The 26949-nt window shown below is 40.6% G+C and overlaps 1 protein-coding gene across 2 annotated transcripts in view; it reads right to left on the bottom strand.

The window, feature by feature from the left end:
* The window catches only part of sema3d (sema domain, immunoglobulin domain (Ig), short basic domain, secreted, (semaphorin) 3D), a 66473-nt gene that overhangs the window by 26102 nt on the left and 13422 nt on the right, over positions 1-26949 (bottom strand). Inside the window, exon 1 of one of the 2 annotated variants that reach the window (XM_068722907.1) lies at positions 4289-4375. The exons of the other annotated variant lie outside the window; for it this stretch is intronic. The gene's annotated coding sequence lies outside the window, so the exon portion shown is untranslated. Of the gene's footprint in view, positions 1-4288; positions 4376-26949 lie in introns of those variants that run through there. 2 annotated transcript variants of the gene reach the window in all.

Genomic DNA, 26949 nt, shown 5'->3' with positions numbered 1-26949 from the left:
ATCTATTTTTAAGATGCTAAGTAAGAAATGTTAAGTAGCTGAACTTTTAAGAAAAACAATATTCCCAGCATAAGTTGTCAGCAGACATGGAGCAGATGGGGAAGAAGTGCTTTAGCCATGGGCATTCTCACACAGAGACCACCCCTAATGAGGCATTTAGCAACACCCTGGTGCCCTGTAGAGAACACTACTATCAAACCCCTCCATCTCCACAGGACAGAGTGCATTAGCACAGCTATTTGTCTTTATTCCCCGACCACAGGCACTGACCTGGCAGAACAACATAGGTAATTGTTTCTAGCTCTCAAGACATTGCTTGTTTTTCTTGGCAACAGTCAATCATCTTTTTTTCAACCTTGCATTTAAGCAAGCATGTAACTCTCTTGTGAGTCTGTGTGAGTTCATGTCTCATAGGGAAAATACAGGACAGCCACCAGGCCACACTGTTTGTGTTTGCATTAAACACAAACTATAAAGCATATACAAGGAGCATTAACATTTTTCTGTGGGCTATAACTAAACACAAAACTGCTCAAATACAGACAAGCACCACTCCTTCTCTGAATGTCTTGGCACTGTAACATACAGTATATTTTATTTCCATAACTAGACTTCTAGAAACAAAGTAAAGTAGCACTGTCAGCTCTGTCTCCAACGTCTGCTCAAAACAATTAGTAATATTGATCTGAAGAGTTGATGTCTTCTGTTCCGTTTAAATTATTTTGACATAATACATTTAAGACATCGCACACATGGTGCAGCTCTCATAGTGTTTAACTGTATGCTGAGAATTAACTGTAGCCAAAGTGCAAGTAAATATGAAACATGTGATACTTCGGCGATGTAAGATTATTATGGATTGACATCAAAAAACTCAACCTACATACACTAAAGCTTTTTGGGAAGTTACTAACTCCTTTTTTCTGTATTTTGTTTACTCAAGTCATAAAGTAAACATCAAGGCAGCAAAATGTGATTCATTTTAGATTAAACCAAAAACATTACCCCACCTTATCTGAGTGAAACACTATCTATCAGCACAGCACGTGTATCTCCTGGGAAATTACATATCCCTCATAAAATTGAATGCAAAATAAATTGCCAAAATATCCTCTTCTACAGAAAACGTTATCATCCAAACGCGGTGATGCAGACAGAGATGGGCTTTGAAGTTTAAAATGCAGCAGTAAATTGGCCCTAAATAGTGAATGAATGCATATTACAAAACATGTTAGGTAAGGATATCTAATACCTCTCCATGGACAAGAACATTTGATCCTTTGCCATAAGGAAAGTCTGTATTTCCTGCAGCCGTTTACCTGCTAATAAATCCTATAAATCAGAAAAGTTTGATTACAGATTGCCCCTCTCACACAACTAAACGACTCTGACAGTTAACTCCACTGCCCTAGTAAAAGAGTTTATGTGATAATTTCTCAGAGTGAATTATTCAGGCCCTGCTCACATTCACAACACTACGTTAAAAATAACAGACATCTCACGACAATCACACTTTTATTATTAGTGAATGGTAATGCTCGGACAAGACAACATTCCAGTGGAATTCCTTCCGTTTTGGTGGTGAAGAGTATGTCTGTGGAGAGAAACCTGAGGAGATGGATAAAATTCCAACCCTGAGGTCCTGTCTGTCCACATTGTGTCCCTCCCTAAGCTGTTATCTGAAAAAAAAACCTAGTGAATACTCTGAGTAACTGCTGATATGGTAACCAAATACACCAAAGAAACATAATATTGTTTGTGCTGCATTTGTTAAATACTTGCTTTATGTTTAATGTTGCCGTTTAATCCACCAATCTGCCGATGGGAGACGGAGCCCACAGGTTCGAGACAGTGCCAGCTCAGGTCTGCTATCACACCAGAGTGAAAGGAAAGTTGGGAGAAGAGGGGCGGGAGTGATACTGGATCTGTGGTTTAACTCTTTTCAATAGAGCGGACGGAAATGGAAAAACATAAAGTGGAAACAAAGTTGAGAGGCTATTCAAAACAGATAAAGCAACCATGTAACCAAGACAACAGCATTTAGATAAACATGCCGATATGTTTGTTGATAAGGGACAACAAAACTAGTAACTCTACACATGCTGAACAGGGCATGACCCCGACGTGCAACTCTGAATGTGGATGAGTGTCTGCATGTATGAACATATGTGTGTGTGTAAGCCTATACCATCCTGAGGTAGCCAGATGGGAGCAACAGGGCATGAAAACAGTGACTGACAGTTGTAAGTGCTCTTACTTGTCTCCTGATGGCCCGAGGATACGAGGGTTCATCTATGTACGCCATGCACCAACTCCTCTCAAGAGCATTACTGTCTTCTACAAATGTGGTAAGTAACTAAGTAAGAAATTGTTCTTTCTCAGTCCTGGGAAGGCTTTTGTTATGCCGTTATCCCCACACCAGCTCCAGTATAGTTCAGTAGAGACAGAAGAAACACGGAGGCCACAGAGCTGCAGGGCAGGCAAACCCAGCCGGGCTGTCTGTCTGCAAGTCATTGGCAACTAGCCGTTGTAGACTCTCTAACATCGCCACTGCAGTAAAGGTGCCTTAACTGCTTTGTCCGTGTGTGCTGAAGGATTCTGGAAACATGACCGTATAAGGCTAGGCTAGTGTGCAGCATTACAAGTATGTTTTAATAAAGCATCCACCCAAAACCTTTTGAGTTTTGAGAAAGAACTCTTTCCGTTTTCAGTTTTCATCGCTGTCCAGGAAAAAGCCTTGCCGTGAATGGCATGACATTGTCACAGAGCGCAGGAATGGTGCTGTAGGCCATTCAAAACACAGCTGAATATTGCTGCTGTGATTTTAAGGGTAATGTTGGATCAGACCATACAAGCAATACAGAACAAGAGTGAATTAAAGCAAACAGGAGGCTCAGGGTTAGCACAGCGTGGGTTTAAAGTGATACAATGAACAAAGGAACCCACATACACCACCAAAACCCTTCAACCAGACTCACATTATAACTTATTATGAAATGCAATCCCAACCATATCAGAGCGCTCACAGAAATGAGATGGAATACCGTTTCAATGCTGTCACTTTTCAAAAGTGCCTTTAAAGTTTTCAAAGATCACTTGCGTACATTTCCAGGTTGTGATTTCAGCAGCAGTTATCAGCCTGCCCCATCTGCAGTTGCTGCTGTGTATACAGCAGACTGCATTAAGTATGCCTGACAGACACCACTTCAGTGACGTAACGATTGGACAATGTTTCAAGGAGAAAATCAGGCAAGATTTTGAGTTGTCTTTATGTGACCCGAAGCGCAAATAATTTATTTTCCTCAGTCATGCTGATCGAAAGCCCTGAAACTCTGCCAGAGAAATCAATACCCACACAACTTCCATCTCTCTGCCTCCCTTTAAATAGTTTATTTGCCTCACTCACAACACCCCCCTAACCCAAAGCGCCTTGTAGGGAGTTAGATAAACCTTTAAAAGCGCAGTAAGTGGAGAGTGGGTCCTTGAGAACTTAGATATACAGGTAGGGGAAAGATCAAATAACTAACCACGAAAGCCACATGACTCTTTTTCATTCCTATATGCTGCACAGTAAACCACAGAAACACACACATGACAATGAGCTGAGCTCCACAAGTAAAGCAAATATGTCGACTGATTAATGCACTGCCATTCACTCAGTGGACTACTGATGTGAATATTTTGGATTGTCAAAAAATACTTGGCTGTTTAAGTGTGCCTAGTCACATTCAATTGCACATTTCAGGAACACATGCTGCCTGATGAATAGCATGCATTACACATATTGGTGATTTTAATAATACAAGCAATTTAAAACGATTATTTTTTCTTTACAGATTGATAAAACGTCTTCATAGGATTATAAAATGATCTAAAAATTCATTGTATTATCTAAGAAGTAATTTGTCACCATGCTTTAAACAAAGCTGTTCGGAGATTCTTAAAAGTCGACAGACATATGCATAAAATCCTGGGTTTGAAGTGTAGAATTTAGGAAATTTGGTAAGCTGTTCTGCAGAACTTAAAGTTGGAAAATATCAAATATTAAAATAAAATAGATTACCACAACAACGTTAAAGCAAGATGTTTAAATTTAGAGGTAGAAATGTCTACAACGGGATACAAATCCACAAACTGTCGCCATATTGTGTTAAAAAACACTGTCATCTGGACAACATAAGTAGCTAAACTTGCAAGTTAATTACTACAATGCAACAGATGGGAAAGACGATAGCTGAGTAAGTAAACTGAAAAACAGTATGTCAGAGTTCTACGTCTCTCATCTTACCTGCGCAGTCTGATCCGTGTCTCACATGCAACACATGCCCACGCTGTGGACAGCAGCGTCACTCTCCTTAATTGCCTGAAGCACAGTGAAAAGTAACCAAAAGTATACACACTTGCGCAACTTCGTCCCGACCAAAAGAAAAGTGGATGAATAAACTGATACTTCCCCCCAACTATTTCCACTCCCCTTAATTGTAGTCAAACGCACGCTAGCGCTCTTGAACTCTTGCACTCTGTGTGTGTGTTGGATGGCTGGTTACTCTGTGGCAGTTCGCCCCGGGAAAGACAGACGGTAAACTCCTAATTATGCTGCTGTTGCTGCAAGAGGGGAGGGGACCTCAGCATCTGCGCCGCTGCCCGGAGGACTAATCTCACATTTTAGAAACGAAATCAAAAGTAGTAATACATGTATATTCCAGGAGATATTGCATATAAGTTATTACAGTACAATGGAGTATAGAAAAGCATTTTTTAAAGTGTTAAATAAAGCCATTAATTACAGGTTATAGCTCTTTAAAATTGATATATTATGATACAATGAGCTGATTGATTTGAGTAGCAGTATAATAAGTGTACAAATATTACAATCTTGCAGGGTAGAGAGCAGGGACATGCGGTCGGGGAGGCATATGACAAGTAAAAAACAAATAATGCGAAAATAAAATAAATATTAATATTTCTCTACTGATCTGTGCTATAAATGTAATTTCAGTATGATTCCAATCATTTCAAGCATTTTAATAATCAAAATCGCTGAATTAGCTTATGTCCTGTTCAAACAGAGGAAACGCGTGAGGTGAGGCAGTGACGAGCTGAGCCTCACCTCAGACTGTGAATCCTTCACTAACTGGGTTGAGCGCGTGTCAAGGAATATGACCAAATCAACAGCAATTCAACGTCGGACAGGTAAAGTAACCTTTTATGTGTTTGTTGTTCTCTTTATACATCCGTGGTTGTTACACAGATTATTGCGGAATCTCATGATTTTCGCGGGTGGTGCCCGCGAGCGCTCCGCTTCTGAAACGTTCCGGTGGGGCAGATTGCGGCGCACACGCTCCCAGTGGAATCAAATATGTACCTTACCTATGTGTGTGTAAAGAATGCTGATATGAAATATGAAAAACAACCAGTAGTCAATGTGCAGGCTGCCAATTTAATGGTGATTTAAGCTACTTTATTGGGTTCATATATTTGTAAATCTGACTTATGTAGTGTCAGTGCCTCACCAGCCACCAACCTCACCGCACGTCACTGGTAGAGAGACAAATGGCCTTGCATGACTCATTTTCCAGTTGTGACTCAAATGAATGTGATCATGAAAATGTGTGTCATGCTACTAAAATAATCTGATAATGGTGAAGTTTGAATATGTCAGCATGCTTGTCCAATCAAAGCCGATGCTGATCATGTTTCTGAACCTGGTTTTTGTTCCTCTGGGTTTCGCTCGGGTGCTGGTGAGAGGAAAGAGCAGCTGTATTTGGGCTCATAGGCAGCAGATCCTGCTGGGTGGGATGCCTTGGTCACGTGTCTTTTAGACAAGAGCGTGCAGTCCCAAACCCCTGGTTGATTTTCAAGTAAACATTGATTTCTTTGGCGCTCTCATAGATGTACACACAGACATGAGTGAGTCCAAATCCACAAAACTTTTCTTTTTCTCCCTCAGCAGAAGTTGTGGAATAGTCAGAGCCAAGTACACACAGAGGTCACATTCATTTAACATGAGAGCTGTAATGTTGGATTCAGAAAAGAGAGTTTTAGTGACTCATGAAGTGAGATGGGATAAGCTTGTTGTTGCACTTTGGTGGTAATTACATTACAGTCATTTAGCAGACGCTTTTTTTTATCCAAAAAAAAAAGTGTTTAACCTATTGCAGCAATTAACCTATTGCTGCTCCAGCTCTGGGTGTGTCTTCAGCAGATGTGTCTGGGTCCCAGTTACCTAAGAGGATTAGGTTAAAGGTTAACAGGTTACAACAGTTGTCCTCCCTGCCTGTTGGGAGGTTCAGTGTTAGGGTGTGCACTTCCTCACGACAACTACCACTCCTACACACACACGCACACACGCACACACACACACACACACACACACACACACACACACACATACAAGCAAAACCATTACTGATGAGTAGCATTGATGACATACATTGTGTAAAGCACCACATGCTGTCCATCCCATCCCTGCCCTATCCCTCCTGAGAGTTGTGCTAAATATTGTGTGTGTGTGTGTGTGTGTGTGTGTGTGTGTGTATGTGTGTATGTGTGTGTGTGTGTGTGTGTGTGTGTGTGTGTGGTTACCCTGTACTATTTATCATCCCAAGGACCAATTTTCTACACAAAGAAAAGCGAAAATGTGACAATTTGATGTTAAAACCAAAGTACAGTATGCATAGCTATTTCTCAAAATAGTTTCTATACATCATTTTGGGGGTAGTTTTAAGTTGAGATGAAATTGGATCACATCCCCGGTGATATTGTGCAGCTATTTATCAAAATGTGGAAAACAGGAAATGCGGGAGAGAGATGCATGGGTAACAAAGGTCCCCGGTCGGATTCAAACTGGCGACATTGCAGTTCATGGTCAGTATCTTAACCCCTAGGACACCAGCAACCCAAAATCCCCAAATGTTAAGTGACTCTTTGTAGCCCCTTTGAACATTTTCTAATTGTTTCAAGTCTCAAAAAGGACAGTGAGGCTGACAGCAATGTACATCTTCTTTTTTGTTGTGAATCGATTGAGAAACCGTTTTTAATGGGTAGGTTTTTTGGCAATGTTCCCAGAACAGCTGCCAAGTTATTTGAAAATCAAGAGCAAAGACCGACGACCGCACAGCAAGTGGTCCATTCGTCCAATTAGGGTGAGGAGCAGCTAATAGATGTCTGAACCAAGGACAAAATTGTTGATCATCTATTGTTCAGCCTTCTTGAAAAGATATTTGCCCAACACAAATGTCTGCTGAGCCTTGCAATACAAAGTGAAAGAGTTATACAGCAGAGTAATTCTCATTATGGTTCAAATTTTATTTTTATTTGTGTATTTATTTTGCAGGGACAATGCACACCAATCAACAGTGAAACTGTAAGTGAGCCAGAGTTAGCCAGAGAGGCTAGTTTTCATCTGCTGTCCCCGGGCCAGATGTTTGAAGGCTGCCTAAAATTACAAAATTTCAAATAAAAATGGAATTCAAATTCATAGATAGACAGTAACGTATAAACAAAACCAATACACATATAAGCAAAAGCAAAGTGTACAACACTAGAGCAGAGTAGACAGAGTAGTCAGGCAGAACAAACCCACCAAGTTTATGTGTCAATATGTACAAGCACATATACTGTATAACACTGAGGCACATAACATACACATCAAAAATAGAAAATAGCAACAGTGAACAAGACAAATGCACATATACTGTAGGTGAAACAAGCAGGCAGGACAGACAGTACATCAATGCTTGCACACCTGATCGGCAACAAGCCATTCCTTAAGGCTGTGTTTGAATGTTGTGTACATGTTTTGTGTGCGTATATGTGGTAGCAGAGTATTCCATGAGTGAGCTGCCTTCACAGAGAATGTAGATTTGCTAAAAGAGCTTGACCTATGTGAAATGACACAATCCCCTCTTGAAGCAGATCTAGTGAGTCTGCTGCTTTGAGTGCTTTGTTTAATAAAATCACTAAGCGGAGGCGGGGCCATACCATGTAAAAATATAACATATATCAGTCTATACATCAACTTGTGTATGTTGTATTGGTGTGCACAACACACAAAGACACGCTCACACACATATAATGATAATAATACATTTTATTTATATAGCGCTTTAAAAGGCACTCAAAGACACTTTACATGGTAAAAACAGAAACAATAAAAACATTTATAATAAGAACAAAGTCGATAACATAACAGTAAGGAACAACACAAAAAGAAAGAAAGAAAACATACACATTACTGACTTATATAATATGATATGTGTTTCTTCCCACTGTTTACACAATGGTAGCTTGCTTTGTGTTTCGTTTATCCCTGTGCCTTGAAATATGGAGTGTGAGTGAACTGAGGGGATTTAGCAATGCAAGACATGATAATGCAAACCAAAGAATAGTCCCATAATCCCCAGTCACTTCTACAATTTTGTTATCCAGTTGATCCTCCATTAAGGAGGATCAACTGTTCACTCTGGATGAGGTGGGAAGCTGCAGAAATGTGAGATAGTTAGTTAGTGGTTTTCAGAACGAGATGCCGTCTTGGTTGGGGCTGATTATTCTCCCGCACAATTGTGATGGTATTGCTAAAATGTAAACAGGAGAAGATCAGGAGCAATAATATATGGAGCAGCAGAAATGTCTCTACAAGGATGCAAAATCTTCTCTCATTCCAAGGGATTAATTCTTAACAAATTGGAAACACTTTCACTTGTACATTATGTGTTTGGGATAGGTAAGTGGCCAATATATCACATCAGAGTGTTTGGTCCATATCCCCTGTCTCATCCTCTTAAAGTTGTGTTAAAACACTTGGCAGTTGGTAAAACATGCCAAGTGCAGAAATTCTTATAAACTTGGGCATTAATGTTCCATTAGTAGGTCCACAGTCCTCAATTGTTTACAGAAGGAAACAGCTTTTCTTGCATGCTTGTGGTATTCATGTGGGAGAGGGCCTTGTGCACATTCACACACATAGTGCATGTTAAGATACAGAATGCAGGGCAATCTGTGAGTAATTTCTAACAGTAATCGTGAAGATCTCCAGCGAGAGGGCAGTCGGCCAGGCTTGGTCACCCAGGGAGCCTCTACTCAATGTGGGAGACACACACATGCATGCAAGCCTCCAAGCTTTAGAGCCAATAGACTTGAACTGATTTTGACTTATCTTGATTACATGAGCTGCCACCAGTCTCCTTGTGCTCTAACTACAACTGGAGCAGAGCTAATTATCAATGGTTCTTACTTATCAATGATTAGGGATAAGGATCATTAATTAGATCTCAACTGGACATGTCAACAAGCATGGAAGGACTTTGAGTATGCCCAGGAAATTCAAATATACAGAAGTGCAGCAGACTACAAATACACACAAAGCATTAATGTTGATTAATAAATAACAGGTGAATATATGTCTTTTACTGGCTATACTTGCAGTAAATAAAGTGGTACCTCGTTGTCTCAGTCATACAGGACACCTTCAGCATATACACTCGCACATCTCCTTCAGTGATTCCCCAATAGGCAACCATATATCTCCTAAATGTACCGCGAAAGTGATGAATGACGGCAAACACAATAAAACTAAATGGCCAACATTCAAACTGTTGTCAGCATGCATCCAGGTTATGGCTATAGAGTGTTGGGATGGGTGCTATATATATATATATATATCACTAACATTTACACACTTACTTTGTAACTTATAGATCCAAGTGTATCTGCTTCTCTGCAGTGTGTAGCTGGTAAGATATAGAGAGTACAACATTCATTCTGCTTGTTTGAAAATCTCCCAAATTCACTGTAAAGAGATGCTCACCATAGCATACAACTGCAGCAGCAGAAGTTAATTTTGTGACTGAAACAATCTCATGTTAATACTGATCTCTCTATATAGTAAACGAGACCATCAGCGAGAAGCTTGGCTATTAGTTATCCTTAACGCTTGTCATTGGTTCCACCGTATCGGAAATCGTGGGCAGACCCCGATGCGACTTTGCTGCAGCCTTTGACCAGAAGTCGGAAGCTTCAGCAGGAGGAGAGCTCAGCGCCTGGCAGCAGTAGCTCCTCCTCCTACGGCCAGGAGCTGAGCTTTGCCTCGCTGCTCCACCGTTCCCCACTGCGAGCCAACACAGACATTACGCTGCTGGAGGCCGAGGCCGTATTGCAGGAGGCATGAGAAAACTAGAACCAGGACTGCACAGAGTCATGCAGTAAAAAAAATTTTTTTCTAAATGGACTCACAGTATCACAGGAATGGCCAAAATCAACACATAACTTTAAGTGTAGCAATGCTTTTTGAGCATTTACATTTTATGAGATTACATTCCAGAGAATCTTTTCTTTTTGTAGTTTTAACTTTAAAACTACATACTGAACATTAAAAGATTCATAAATTCAAGGGAGGTTTGGATTCCACAGCAAACTCTTTTACATCAGGAATAAGACACAGGTGAGTAGCGCTGGTAATATGATCCACATTATTTAGAGTACCATTAAACAATCATCAGCCGGTAAAGACAGCCATGCTCTGATAGACTGCCTTCCATGGCTGCAGACCAATGAATTATCTATGTTACACAATGACAAATATGAATATACACATAGCATTACATACAAGAATGTGAAATGGAGGATTATCTCCATCATAAAATAACATAGCCATTTTTACTCAAATAAAAGATTTAAGTACATATTCAATCATTGCTAGGAAGGCAAAGTGCTGCAATGCACAACCTTACCAATCTTTGCTTACTTTTTCCAGCAACTTACGATTAAACATTTCTTACACTTCAATAGTTTTGTAACTTTTAAACAAACACTGGTTCATCTCAGGCGTAGATAAATCCTTTTCTGTGTAGCCACTCCATTGAGTGCTCTCTCTTCCTCCAATATACACACACAGTGACCCAAACAAAACACCAACAGACTACGTTTCCCAGATTAAACGGGAGGCAAACAGTCAGTTTTAAACATCACAGCTATGCAGTCTAAACAATAAACCCACAGCCCAATTAAACGCATTTTCCAAATACATAAACACACACACACACACACACACACACACACACACACACACACACACTTCAACACACACATTACAAAATTCACCAAGCCATACCACCAAAGGTAAACTCTAAACACATAGGGCCATTAGACTTCAACTGTAGCAAAAACATACAACCAGAGAGGTAGAAAGTGGGCGCAGGATTTCAAGTTTTCCTCTCTGTCTCCATTTTGTTTATTTATATTTTGAGTTTGTAAGTGATTGTCAAGTGATTGTCAAGTGTCTGAGCGTGCGGTTATTTATTTATTTTCAGCAGGAACACACAGCTTTGTGGCTTAGAGAGCAATAAGCTCTACAGTGAGAGTGAAGTGACCTGAAAGTGGAAACAGAAGGGATGTACAGCAGCTGGGTGAAGAGAAGGATCGGGAGACATAAAAAAAAAAATCGAAACACTAAAGCACAAAAATGCCATACCCATGCAAGAAGTGTAAACACAGCTGGTGAACATGGCATTCCACTGTGAACTGTTTAAGAAGCATGTTGTTTCTGTATCTGAAATGATTCTGTGCAGGAATAACCAAATGCAAATGTTTCCATGTGAAGAGCTGCAAATATCAGTATTACTTTCTCTTTAGCATATATCTTTTCTGCGCAGGAGAGTGGAGGAAAGTACCGATTATGAGGGAGGGAGTGTCTGTCCGAGGAAATGGATGGCTCTTATCTTGCCATGACTTTACATGAGTAAAAAATCATGAGCAGAAATGGGTGTAACAGAAATTCAAACTCACAGATCACGGATGTTAGCTTGAGCTTCATAATCTACAGAATAGACGGTGGATCTTTTTTTTTTTTACCCCAACATGGTCTCTACTATCACTCCAACCTGTCAAAAAAGGTACTTTCCTTCATGTAAAATCCAGACAAACAAAAAATGTCCTTTTCTTTTGGGGGGGCACGGTATCCAGACTAAATAATTAAGCTGACGTCTGTCTGAGATGTTGGGCCTTCACATTCCTCTCTAGTGAAATAAACATCTGTGGATCTCATTGGATAAGCCAATAGCTTCTAGAAGAAGACCAGAAAGAGAGAATGATGGAAGGATAGAGTGTAAATTAGACCTTCGGGGGAGGAGGCTGACATACAGCCTCAGATGGTCTTCGAGTCTTTGAACGAAACACATTTAACTACATCCTCCCTTGTGCAGTTTGAGTGTGTGTGTGTGTGTGTGTGTGTGTGTGTGTGTGTGTGTGTGTGTGTGTGTGTGTGTGTGTGTGTGTGTGTGATACGGCACAGCTGTGTTTTGTGTCGTTTTATCAGGGAACCTTCTCCCCCTTCAATCAGCTGTTCCCACTGTGGAAAATAAATCCAAAATGTACAGTAATGGTTCAAACACAGGAGGCTTTCAGTTGCTGATCTCATTATCTAAGTGTTGAACAAAGATGATAGCCAATGAATTTAAACTGTATCTACATCTCACAACTCATTTCACCTGTTCTGTGAGGTAAAAATGGAAACGACTAACAAACAATAATCAAGTATGTGTTCTTTTTAGATATATTGCAGCATGAATCATACAAATCAGAATATAAAGAGACAACACAAAAGCAAACAGAAAGGTGTCAGTGAATAGGCTTGACGCCAGTATGTTTTTCTCTGGCCATGTAGGGGTTATAATTTGTGTTGTCAGAGAGGGTCAGATGTTGGCAGCAGGAAAAGGAAATGGAGACAGGAGGTATAATTGTTGTGTGCCAGTGGGGACGGTCGAGGTTATTCTTAGCTCATTCTTTCTCTTATTCACCTTCCCGTTGCAGCTCCCTCCATCTCCGCCTTTTTTACTGCTACATTGTTGACATCTGATTCATATCTACACCTTCAGGCCATCAAATAGTGGGGGTTGGATAGACAGATAGATAGCAATGCCTGTGGCCCAACTTGGCTGGGCTGAATTTACTGCAGCATTCTCAAAGCTTATCAAACATCACAGTTCATTCAGTCAGAGGGGGGGAGCTCGTCCCCTGAGGTGGTCCCACATTTAGAAACATTGAGACAGGTCGCCTTTAAAGATGGAGACAAGATTTGACAGGCCAGAGTATACAGTGTTTTTAGGGCTGTGAGCAAATGCAGTATGCTTGTTTGTGATAACCCAAGAAAAAACAGCTAAGAACTTTTTTAATGTGGTTCTCTGGAATAAATATGAGTGTCAATACCTGCTTAGGATATTTACAGTATTAGTGCAGCTCTACATTTAGTCTTTTTTAGTGTACGTGGGTGGGATGCTGGGCTGCAGTGGGAGTATGTGTTTCAGTTTGTCAGCTCTCTGCATTCCCTAAATGAATCATTTTAAATCACTGCCGCATCCTGTGCTGGCTTCAGCTTGTAATTGTGGTCACTCAAGCATAAAGAGCAAGAGTATGGAGAGCAAGAGAGTAGAAAATGCACGAAATAGAAAGGGAGATGGATTCTACGATAACCTCAGTGAAGTACTGTAAACAGCAAAGACCATCAGCATGCCAATGACCTTTCTCTGTTGTTGTTGTTGTTGAATCCTGGCAACAAATACCAGAAACTCTGGTGATTTTATTTAACATTATCAAGAACCAAAGTAGCCCCTGCCATCCCTTCACTGGAAGTTTAAAAAGACATACCAGCATAGTCAAAGTTGGACAATATGATCAACTTACAGCATCAACTCTGCTGTTATTTCTAATCTTCTTTAACGCACCACTGACTCCACCATTCAGCCAATTATTATTAGGGCCCGAGCCACCGACAACGTCGGGCCAGCGAAGGCCCTATTGAGATTCTAATGTTTCTTATTATTTTTTTCCTGATTTTTATTTTTCAACTTTGGCTGCATTTCTGGAGGACTTGCCATGCACGAAAACTCACCAAATTTTGCAGACTTGTCAGGCCTGGTGAAAATAGAGGTATGATATAATTTGCATCTTTATGTGAAAAAAAATGGCTAGCGCCCCCTACAAGTCGGACCGGCGACGCCCCTCGGCCAGTATGTCCGATTTACTTGAAATTCAACACACATGTCCAGATCCCTTAGATCTACAAAAAAGCCTCTCAGACCCCTAAGCTCCGCCTACCAAAATTTTCCGCCATCTTGAATTTTGTGAAAAACTCATTTTTGAGAACTCCTCCTACAAACTTAGTCCGATTGCTACCAAATTTGCTGTGGATCATTATTGGATCTATATCACAAAACGTTATCAAAAGCTTGTTGATATCTTACAGCGTTTAGAAGATACGGACCAATGAACTTCTTGGGGCGTGGCTTGTTTATCAATACACATAACTTCTCAACCGTGTATCCTAAAATCACCATATTTGCAGTATATGTTCACATCGCATGGCAAAACAAACCCTGCAATTTTCAGTCCATTCATCTAATAGGGGGCGCTACAGTAATTCACTCAATTTCAGTTTTTTGGTGATTTTTCACGTTTTCAGCCTATTTTAACAAACTCCTCCTAGAGAATTCATGCAATCGACTTCAAATTTGGTCAGGATGCTCTTAAGACCTTTGTGATGAAAATTTATCAAAAGCTAGAGTTTTCATTGAAGAACCTTGACGTGGCGGGGCGGCCATTTTGCCTCATTGGTCTGGAAGAAAGAACTTGTTATAACTCCAAGGTACATTATTCAATCTGCACGAAATTTCTTATGCATGATGCTACTTCAACCCTTAGCACATTTCATTTGAAAAATGTTCAATAACTCATAGCGCCACCTACTGGCAAAAGGAAATGTCATATTTTATACTTTTATTTACTCCTCCTAGCCAATTCACCAGATCAGTCTGAAATTTTGTAAAGATAGCCTTAACACGTTGATGATGCATCATCATGAATATTGGGAGTTTTCGTTGAACGCTGTTGCCATGGCAACGCATCATTCGCCATGAAAAAGTAGGCTGATGGATCAGTGGCTTGTGATGCTCAAAAACTCATGGAACTTTATACATGTGTTATAGGTAATGGGAGGACATATTTTATATGGGTGTTTGGCTTGGCCGTTTTAAATTGCCTCCATAGCGCCCCCTACAATATTTCAAAAGAGCAGCCCCAGTGCTATGTTTGAGGTACCTGTATGAAACTTGGTAGGAACATGTATCTCAGAGAGACTTACAAATAAGTTTCTTGGGACCATGCTCTAAACCATACCGGAAGTCGGCCATTTTGATTTTTGTGTCATTTTTCAATGGATTTAGGCTCATTTCTAGTCGCTATACTTTAACTAACTCCTCGTAGGCACTTTGTTGGATCCACTTCAAATTTGGTCAGTACAGTCTCAAGACCTTTGTGATTAAAAGTTATCAAAAGCTTTACGTTTGACGGAATGGCTTAGCCGTAGCGGGCGGCTACTTTACGTGACTCCCCATGAAAAAAGCTGATGTAACTCAGCCGGACTTGATCCAAACAGTCCCAAACTTCACATGGTTGATAACACTCATGGCCTGAGGATGTCTACAAGCTAATTTTCACTAATACTCACAGCGCCACCTGCTGGCAAAGGGAAATCTGCGTTTTCTGACAAACAGCATCCGAATTACATGACATTTACACAATGTGCTTTCCAGTTCATATAAAGCAACATAATGCATGTTTGCGGGTCTTCTGTAGCGCCACACAGCAGATAAAGGAAGTGGTGGATTATTTGCATAGCATCATTTCTAGCATCATGCGGTCAAAGCAGAAAAAAGCATCGGTTTCATAGGCGCGTTGTCCGACGGTCGCAGACGTTCTCGGCCGTGTAAGTTGGAGTCCCGCCGGCACTCCCGACGTGAGGGAGGAGGCGAGGGCCCATTCATCGCTGCTCGCAGCTTTAATTGGGCTTGTATTTCTGCACCTATTCATTATAACAATGGAATGCCTTTACATGACTTTCATTAGGTCTCAGAGGAACGTATTGACGATAATATGCGTGCCAGTGAAGTGTGACCTCCATATCCCAAAAGTCTTACTTCAGGTGTGTTTTTAAATCTACGCTTCACTTTGGTTGATGTCTGGTGCTGGCTGGCCTGTTGGAAGGCACAACTCACTCTATTACAGTATTTCAAACCATTAAGAACAATTAAGAGCAGTTAAGCACCCAATTACCAAAACAATCGGATAATTGTGGAACCTCAACATCGAAGTTCAATACTAATATGGTCACAATACATGCAGAGGTGATTCACTAAGTCACTTACTTCCACTATAAACCTAAGACTTAACAGACCAATTTAGACTAATTGGAAACAATTTGCAGCAGTTAGGAGTTTCAATAAAAGCAATGCCACTGCAGTGGTTCGATTGGGGCCCACAATGGAGGCACATAACAAAGTTGTGGGTGGAAGGGTGCAAAACCCCAGGATCTCAGCGAGGTGGGAGACATGAGTAAAGCCAGGTGCATGTGTATGTGTGTATCTGTAAGTATTTGTGTAAGGACATTTGTAATAAGGCCCCCAGAGAGAGACTTGTGTGGCACCTGACTGGGTGAATGGGCCAGACTGAGCCATAAAAACACCTTCACCTCCATTAGGCCATAATGAGTGCTGTGTCACGCTGCTGGATACTGCACTCTGGCTGCTATCACACAGCTCAAGCCTTCGTCGGAGAGGAAATGAGGAGTGATTGGTACAATGACTCACTGTGAAGTGAAAGTGGCACTGGGACAAGCCAGGGATATATGCTAGAAGTAGTGGCAGGGTCTCCATCCACCGTGATGCTTATTAACCTGCAGGGTGTTGGTGCTGACACAGGAAGCAAATTGTTGCCTTTGCGTCTCTGTGTGTGTGGCTGCATATGGGACAGATAAAAGTAGCAGCTCAATGTTTTAAATGAGGAATTTCACTCTCTTTTCTCCATTGCGCCGTGTAAGAGCACCTCCCTCTTCAACACTGTCACAGGCTGGTAACACCTAATTGTGTAGCGCAACAATAATCTCTAACGGCTGATTGCGTGAATACAGATGGAATACTGTGTGGAAGCACATAGAAAATATGTGGTGTGAATAATCCTGAAAAGATGAAGCTTCAGCACTGCCAGCATACAACATGAGATATGGAATCAAACTGAATTTCAGCCACTGTAGTCTTTTGTTTATTAATGCAACATGGCAAATCTTTGGAGGTTACTTGCTACTTGTTTGGTGATCATATTATATTGTAATCCTGATGTATGAATAGATTGCTGTAACTGAAGAGACTGGTTGTGTATTGGTAGCATTTGGGAGTCTGGGTCCTTTGACTAAACTATCTGACTTTGACATCCATAACAAGATAAATGGGCAATAAAGAGAGAGCAGAGAAAGGGATGATGAAGTTTGGAAAATGAAACCTTTTTTATCTGCTTTTCATTTGCGGTAATGGCCATTAGCTCAGTTTGTGCTAGCTTGCACTGACATTTTAACCTTTTTAAATCACAAGGGTCATTCCTTACAATCACTAGAAGGAGTCGGTTATAAATCTAAAGGGTTTTATTTTTTCCCGCATGGGATTGCTCATTAGATTGGAGCAGTGCAACTGAAACCAATACCATATGGTTATAAACGGAAGGAACACAATTAGCAAGCTAACAGGGTCATATGGGGGCATTGGGTTTCAAGAGAGAGATGGACAGAGAGAAAAGAGGAAGCTACATATGGTGGACACATATACTCTATGTGTGTTTATTTGAAAGAAGGAAGCTTCGTGATTCTCATCGATTCTCAGGATATTAAGAAATAAAACACAAAATGCCAATGAGTAAGGCAACCTTAAATATATTTATATTTGTGAACATACTTACTTCAAAGGAATAGTTTGACATTTTACGAAACATACTTATTTCTTTCTTTCTAAGAATAAGTTGAGAGGATCAATATCACTATGATGTCTATACGATGAATATATACAGCTAAATAAAACAACTAGCCTTCCACTAATAAATAACTACAAGTTATTATGCTTTAGTTTTCCAATGGATTAAACAAATAAGATATATTGTGTTAAAGATGCTTAAAGCCAGGCTAGCTGTTTCACACTGCTTTCAGCCTTCATGCTAAGTTACGCTAATTGTCTCTTGGCTATAGCTTCTTAAATAAATAACATACAGATATGAGAGTGGTATCATTATTTTTTTCTTACTCTCAGTAATTAAGCGAATAATAATGTTTCCATCAATGTAAAACAGTTCCACCTAATTTCTCCAAGATTCTCAAACTGCTTTACAATCTCTGGAGGTTTACAAAGTCGCATCCTGCCATCTTAATTAAGACATAATAAACTGAAAAGCTCCACATTTTTACTAACCCTTTTCCCATCAAGGAAACAGATAACCCTTTCAAGCCCAACCTACCGTTCATCTGGCCTCAAACCAGACCTTAACATTAAACCCCAACAAATAACCAGTGGCTTTCCTCCAGCCCTCTCAACCCCACCTTTTAGCCTCCTCACCCCCTAAATCAGACCACCTGGGAAACTGTCTCTAATCTCTGGTATAACCTCTACCTGTCTGAAGACCCCAGCATGAATCATGACCTCATACTGGGGAGTTAATCACATCTCAAAAAGCAGCGATCCTCGCAGGAAGAACGACTTAAAAACCAGGAAGTTCAGACATAGGGATAGCCTGAGGCTGGTAATCAATCATGAGGTGACTGGCGTGAGGTCACCTGAATCTGTGTGTGTGTGTGTGTGTGTGTGTGTGTGTGTGTGTGTGTGTGTGTGTGTGTGTGTATAAAGCATTCATTGTTTCCAACATATTGTAGAATCAAGGTCTCACGTAATCTCTGACTTTGGGAATTGCCACTACATAAGATATGACCTTTGTAAAATAGTAAAGTTGATGGGATAAGGCATTTATGTTGCGACAGCAACCGGCAGTTTAGGGCTGAATTCACTTAAATTTGAATCCATCCTGACAGAAAATCTGATGACGACTGTCATGCAGAGACAGGAAAAAACACTTTAATGAGAAACATGTTTTTCAGATATCCTTTTTGCTAAGACTATGAACTGTATGACGTGGCCACTTTATTCACTAAATTATGATTTTTTTTTTTGTTCTTGTTCTCTTGATATCTTACCTATCCTTACACATTTTATTCTAACGAGATACTGTGTTCACATTCATCATTCACACTAAAACTAGAGCAGACTTTTTTAATCCCACAATCCCTTAGGGCAGAATAGAAGAACACAGGCTGTCAGCAATGAGGAAAACAACACATCATGGGGCCCGTGGCATGTATCGTTAGTTAGAATTGAAATAGATTCATTCCTCTGCTGACGATCTGCTAGATCAGAATTTGGCTACACAGCGTTAATAAATCACATTAATATGGAATGCATTTAATTTGATTAGCTTCCTGCCTTCATGTGCATGCGCACATAACACGCAGATGCATGCTCTCATGCACATGCAGGGAAACACGGTCCATTTTTCAGGGAATAGCTCTGGAAATTATTATAGCATTCATGTTTAGTCATATGCAGCTTGATACACCACACCTGTTCCACTGACACATTGGCTGAATGAAAGAACAGGGCAGGTCTGTAAAAGCACACTCTGCTGCTTATTGCTTTTCTGTCCCTCTCTTTAAGCTGTTTTTGTCAGGCCCTTCTAATTGATATAGCTGGTAGCTATGGTTAATGTACCGTGTCATCATATGTGACATATCCTTCTTTCATCATACCTCTTTACCATACTGCAAGTGTCTCTACATTATGAGTTTTAGTGTGATAGAATCCAAGTCGTGGAGCAGATTGTTTTCATAGCATCTCCATTACCGTCAGCTCTTGTACAGGTCTGAGGAAGTGTGGAACATGCTGTAAATTCAACCGTCCAAAATACAGTGTGTACACTGTATAAAATGTTGGACACTTACCCTTTTCATACACTGATAGGGTCCATGCCCTAAAAGCCATCTTGTCTAAACGTATCTAACCCTAATGTTGCTCTTGAATTGAAAGTAGGTGCCAAAGCCAGTAAAACATCAACAATGTCACATGAACATGTATCATTTGTGCTGCAGGAGCTTGTTCTAGCATTTACTACATCTTAGACTCACACAAGTAGTTCAACATTTTGGAAATGGTTAGATGAGAAGGGTGATATCACACATTTATAGTCCGTTAAATATAAGGCTACAGCCAGGAAAGGGTAAGCTTAGCTTTAAAAAAAGAATAAAATGGGGGAAACAGATAGTCCAAAGGTAGCGAGAGCCTCCTAACCGTACCACTAAAGCTCACTAAGTGTCAATGTAATGGTATTAGAGGGGGACTATGTGCAGGAATATTTCTTGACCGGGTTCAGTGACATCCTGATGTCACACTTATATTTTTGCATGGAGTAAACAATTGAGATATAATGTGTTAATTAGTGAGCATTACAGGTGCTGGAAAGTAAATTGTGTTTCCTTTGAATACAGTCAGGCAAGAAAGAGAATGATATTTCCCAAAATGTAGAACTATTTACTTGAACAGAGCAGAATATTTAAAACCAGGACATCATTTTATATACACATTTTAACTTTGTTAAATCTTAAGATGCAATTTTTAATTCCTGTGAGTGTGGCCTTGCAAGATGCATTTGAATGATGGATTCACCAGTGAGTAGGAATAATTACGCTTTTTAAACAATTAAAATGTGAAATTGAGTTGTATTTCCTTTCTAACTGGTGTATTAATTTTAACTCCATCTTTGCATCTGGAGCACAGTTTGTGTGGTACATTGCATTTTTGCACTGTTTATTTATCAAAGCTTGAACAACATCAAAAAGTGCTGTTTGCTCTTTGCCCTGGCTACAGTAAAAACCTTGAACCACCTGGCTATCCATATGGACAGTGTCTGTATGTAACATCTGTTTTGCTTTCTTAAGATGGAGCCGTAAAAGTAAAATATTGGGTACACCGTTATCAAGATTGTGGTTTGTAACATCATGTATCTGTTAAAAGCTGAACACAGCCGCCGGGTGAAGCTCTGTTATGAGCCATCACTGGACGTACAGTACAAAGAAAATGATGGTTGATGCTTTCAGGGGTGTTGATGAGAAGGAGCACTTGAACGATTCAGGGCCTCTGAGCTGGGCTTGCCAAGCACTCTAGATCTCTACTGTGTTAGAGCTGTCCTTGGGCTGTTGACAAAACCCCTAAGCTGCACCCATGCTGCAATTTGGTAGACATTGTCTATGAATGTCAATGTTGTAAAACAAATTTCATGGAGTCACTCTTCTCTTTAAAGCGGTGAATTTTAGTATTACCTTTAAAAGGAAATGGTCTGTTGACTGCCTATCACAAAGAGCTGACACAGTCCCTCTGGGCCTGGGGAGTGACTGGAAGGAATGAAAGGACAGATGGAGCCAAAAAGAACTGAGATCTTTTGATGTGTGTTTAGTGATAGAGCTCCAGGTTGATATGTTTGATGTCTGTGAGCTGGGTTGAACCTGTCAGTTCAATGAGTCAAATTTAGAGCACACAACTGGAACACTGTAAAATAGATATTTTATCAAAAAAGTTTGTCTTCAGAAGTAGATGGGATGATGCATATTTTGCTATCCAAACTCAACCTTTTATAACATTGTGCATACATGCATCTCAAGCAGTTTAATAACTTCTCTCATCCTGAGACGAAAAACAAGCTGAAGACACCTAACTCTTTATAAACACTTACAAAAGAGTCAAAGAAAACAGAAGCAGCAGCACTAAAGTCAACTATATCTCCCTTTGTTTTCTCTCCCTCTGGAAATCTAGAAGAGAGTTAATTTCCTTTGTACAGTATTTTTGCTGCATAATTATCTACAGGTGAGTATTATTAACAGTGAATCTGTCACACAAACAGATTATAAGGTGTAAACGCTGCTCTCTTGGTAATACATTTGTATAATATGTTATCTATAATAACATATATCAATTCAACCATTCTTTTTGAAGACCCATGACTCAAAACTGTGCAGAAACCACAGTTAAAGCCATGCTGCGTTGTTGTTTTTACTTCCAGATGTTTGCTTAAGAGCATGCAAAGTGTGCTCAGTAAGGGTGGAGAACTGTAAAGATCCTGCTATTGTGGTAGTCATAAAAGTGTCTTAGCAAAGCTTCTCTGACAATAAAACAGTGGAACTCTGTATATAGCACACTCTCTCACTCTCTCACTCTCTCACTCTCACACACACACACACACACACACACACACACACCTACCTATATGTACACACACACACACACCTATATGTGCACACACACAGACATACAGATTCAAAGACTCCCCTGATGATGCCCCAATTAAGCTCTACCACATGGAAGCCATTGAGTGTGAAATTGAAAACAGGGACAGGGACGTCATTATAATGTCAGTGCTCCACCTTCATAATGGCAGTTCGGCATGAGATCAGATAGTTCTTATGCAAGCAGCCGGTTTCAAATCAAGATCTCTGACACTTGTAAGGAGATAAATCAGCATTTTTCCGACTGAAAGTTGGTACTGATAGCTGTAACATAAAGAAATCATCATCATCTTGTGTGAGATATACAGGCAAAATGTGAATGTTCAGTACAATTCAGTAATGATGCTGCAGAACTCACTTTTTTTTAAAGCAATATAATATGTGAGGCTTGAACAAAGGGGCAATTACGCTTTAAATGCTCCAAACAGTGCAGCTTAAGTTCAAGTGGTTGATATATATATATATATATATATATATATATATATATATATATATATATATGCAAAATAAGCTGTCGCTGAGCCAGAGTTGCTGTAGTAATTAAACACAAATATCACAGTTTCGACTGAAAAGGGGACATGAAATTAATTGGACAAATAATTGAAGTCAAGAAAAAGACTGAAGAGGCTTTACTAATGAGCTCTTTGACAAAATCAGTGAAGGGTTGCTGGCCAAGGCACTGAGGGCAGAGAGAAACTGTAATAAACAGAGTGAAGGAGTGTGTCTCATGGATTTCAATAGGGGTCATATCTCATAAAGTTCATCACCCTGTGGACAACACAAACACACACAAAGAAATTCTAGTAATATTTCAATTTAATGTAGAAGTAAAGCCCAGGCACACAAGCTTACTGTCTGTGATCAAATAATAGTATTGTATTAAAAATATTATGCCGTACCAAATCTACATAATAAACCATCTACAGTATATCATACATAATGAATGAAGTCTTTCATCCTTTATGTTTCCTTTTCCTACTGTTCTGTTGTTAATCTAAGAATCTTGGCTTCAGAGATGTTATTCCTCTCTGCAACCTCAAGCTCCAAAAACAGAGCACCATCAAATTCCCATCCTCTTTCCACTCCCCTCTCTCCTGTTCCCAGGTTACAAGGGGGGTCGGAGTGGTGGTTGCAGCTCCATGGGGTCAGACCATCTCCTGGGCTCTAGTCTTCAAAGAATTCCCAGGAGAACCACAACTTTTTGCCTCTTTTAACCCTCCTTCCCCTCGTTTGTCATGGAGCCACTCTGCTGAAAGCAGACCCACTGCACGGCTCACACTGTCAGCTGTGTGATCTTCTACACAAAAGGTACTGTGCTGTACGTTCACATCTCTGCACCTCGGAACCACCATTTCCCAGATATTGTCTTTTTCATCTGACCTGAGTTCACACTGTCATCACAAGTTATTTAGGCGCCCAAGCTCTCACTTCTCCTATATACTACCTTTTAGGATTAAACCAAGGGGAGGGACTGAGAGACTCAGTGTTGTCTGCTGGGATTCATAAGACCTCTGAGGCTGAGGCATTGATATACCGATCTGTCATCTCGTTCTGTCTTCTTCTATTCCATCTGTACCTCTGTTCCCTGTAGGGGTTGTGACGTGCCTCCTAATGTGTATTTAACATCTCGTCTGCCCTGTCACCACATTGTTAGGATGATGTCTGCCCTGCCGTCCTGCAGGACGCGCTGTGGTTTTGATGACAGTGGAACCACTGCTCTTTGCTCCGCTGGGGCCTGAAAAGCTCCGTATCTGTCTGCCTTTTTATCCCTCCATCCATCCTGTCCCTCCATCCCACCATCCTTCCTCTCCTGGGGTATATGTCTCCTCGTACCCCCTTTGTCACAGCTTGTCCTGTCATTACTCACACTGGCTATCCGATGACAGGAGAGCACAGAAGACAGAAAAATGTTTATGTGCCTGTGTATATGTGTGTGTGTATGTGTGTACACTCAATATCTTATTACATCGTAATCAGTGGTGTAGCAACCAACAGCAGGGAGCAAATCACATTAAGATAATTGGGAAACACTTCATGTTGGACAGCTGGGGTTGTGCTGGATTGATTAAATAAATTTGATGTCACAGAGGAAAACCAGCCATCCCAGGGCTAAAGACACGGAGTGTGTGTGTGTGTGTGTGTGTGTGTGTGTGTGTGTGTGTGTGTGTGTGTGGTGTGTGGTGTGTGTGTGTGTGTGTGTGTGTGTGTGTGTGTGTGTGTGTGTGTGTGTGTGTGTGTGTGGTGTGTGTGTGTGTGTGTGTGTGTGTGTGTGTGCATGCAGTGATAAAAGGCATGAGAGAGAAAGATGTAGAGAAAGAAGACAAAGGTTTATTGACTTGCCAATGAAAAAAACACAAAGTAGAATCAAAGTTGAGATGCTGGACAGAAAGTCCTGCACACCCTTTGGGAGCAAAATTATTAAACTGAGAAATAAGCAGTGCTTTTTGTTTGTCACCAGCACAGGCTTCCATCCACGCGCTCAATGCACACACCTCGTCATTCTCCTGAGTGACCACTAGATGTCACTGTTATATGTGTGTTAAATCTCACTTCACTACCCTTGCTGACATGTTTGGCTCACACTGATAACAGTTGCCAATGTTGCTTCACAGTATTACATTGTTATTTTCAACACACCCCACTTAAGTAAACTATTGTCAAAATGATAAATCGCTTTAATGACTACAAAGAAGCTGATGATTATGGCATGCCTGCTGCAAACACCCCTGATAAAGTCCTAAGGAATTTGTTGTTGGGATATATGTAATAAATATGTGACCTGTGCCTGTGTTTTTAATATTTCTTCCCAGGTTGCTTTAACGCTACCGGCATAAGGACATATTGGCTTGAACTAAGATAATGCAAATGAGCAGCAAGTAATCAAAGTTCAAGCTGAATTGTTTAAGAGTTCATTGAACTGGAATAAAAAGATGTGGAGGAAATTACTTCAGTTCGTCATCGCTGTGGCAAATTAGGCAAGGACTGAATAAATGGATTAGCAGAAATGTGTGTGCTTGGTGGGTGTGTGTTGGAGGGAGAATAAATGTACTCGCATGTGTCATGTGGTTGTGTATGTGCATTTTTGTGTGCTCGCTTTATTTTATCCATACAAAAATTACACAAATGTATTTTTTTTGTGTCCGCATTGGAGACACAACGTTGCTTCCATCTTTTTAATGGCGTACATCCTACTCCTCCCTGTGTTGTCATGGTGATGTGTCCCTTCCCAACCTGTTTTTAGATAGGTATGCAGGGTTTGTTCCTCCTTTGCAATCTGACACACATACAGCAGAGCTACCATGGACACACACCTTATTACAGACTCATTGTAGAAGTAGCTTGCAATGTTGTGAACCAAAATTCTAAACTGACTCATCCTCAATTCATGGGGACAAGCTAAAGTACCCAGGCTTTTGATAGACCTACTGTCAAACCTAAACAAATCTTGAAGGGATTTGAATTTCCCTTTGAGTTATTTTGAGTAATATCGGCTTTCCTCACTCCAATTGCTTTTAATTTGATTCGTCCTCATTTATAAATCCACCTTGCTCCACCCCCTGAGGTGCAACTTAACAGCGCAGAACTCTTGCTGCCAGGCATAAGTCATCGATTAGGAGGGGAAACAAGGACTTTGTTGCTGCCAAAACTTTAAACACCTAACTGATCTTATTTAGATTTAGTCAAGGAGACGAGACGGGAGAAAAGAGAGGTATGGATAGACAGGCTTGACTGTCTTATCTGCAACCTGTGGTCACAACCGCTTTTCACACCTTCTGTTCTATCTTCTGCCCACACAAACACATGAGCACACAGGCACACAGGTACATCAGCACACATACACTTAAAGACACGGTGGCTGATAGAAACGTCGCTGGATGATTAATTATCACATGTATTGAAGATGATTTAGCGCAGTTAATAAATGAACCAAAGCAACGGCTTGTCATCAACATCCTCCTGTATAACTTGGCTTACTTGATTGTAAAACTGATGTGTTCATTATTGGAGCAGACAAAAGGGGAAAAAATATACCAATGTTAGTATGTGCAAAATTGAACACACCTGTAGCAACACCATTATCCCAATCTGTAGCCTTCTTCCTATTTTCCAATTTCCCGTTGTCTGCACCTAAACAAAGCCTTTGTTCCACACAAATACACACAGACACATTCAGCCCTTAACACATTATTATCAAGGCAGACAAAACAAACCATTTTCCTGTATGAGTGGTTTCCTATTACATTTGAACAGGAAGCAAATTAGGGTGAGGAGACAGTTGCTGATGAGAAGAGTGTGTCTGGATGCCAGGTGCAGCAGAGAGCTCATTTTGCATATCAGAGAAGTGCTATTATGAGTAGAGCCATGCATACTCTGCATTAGTGGATGTAATGACCGAATGAGGGGCGACTAAATGAGGGGTTACCGTACACACACATCCACACCCACATATACAGACACAGGTACCCATGCAGTCAGACACTGGTGCACACACACACACAACTAGCAACAAACTCGAAAACACTCAGTCGCCTACTGTGTGCAGGGTCATCAGTAATGGAGCCGACTATGGGAGCAAAAGCAACAGCGATGGATCTGCATCTCCATAAAACCTGTCCTCACAGCCCCCATACATATTCAGACAGGCCGACTGAAGCCGTGCCACGTCGTTAGCAAATGAAAAGTACTTTAGCATGAGAATGAGCCCAGGGGTCACAGCAACAGAGATGCACAGAGACGGAACAAATTCCACTCGGCCAGTA

This window comes from Cebidichthys violaceus, unplaced genomic scaffold, assembly GCF_023349555.1.
Source record: "Cebidichthys violaceus isolate CVI_PGR_0920_01 unplaced genomic scaffold, fCebVio1.0.p SCAF_3, whole genome shotgun sequence".
Lineage (NCBI taxonomy): Eukaryota > Metazoa > Chordata > Actinopteri > Perciformes > Stichaeidae > Cebidichthys > Cebidichthys violaceus.
This window is presented reverse-complemented; position numbering and strand designations above follow the sequence as displayed.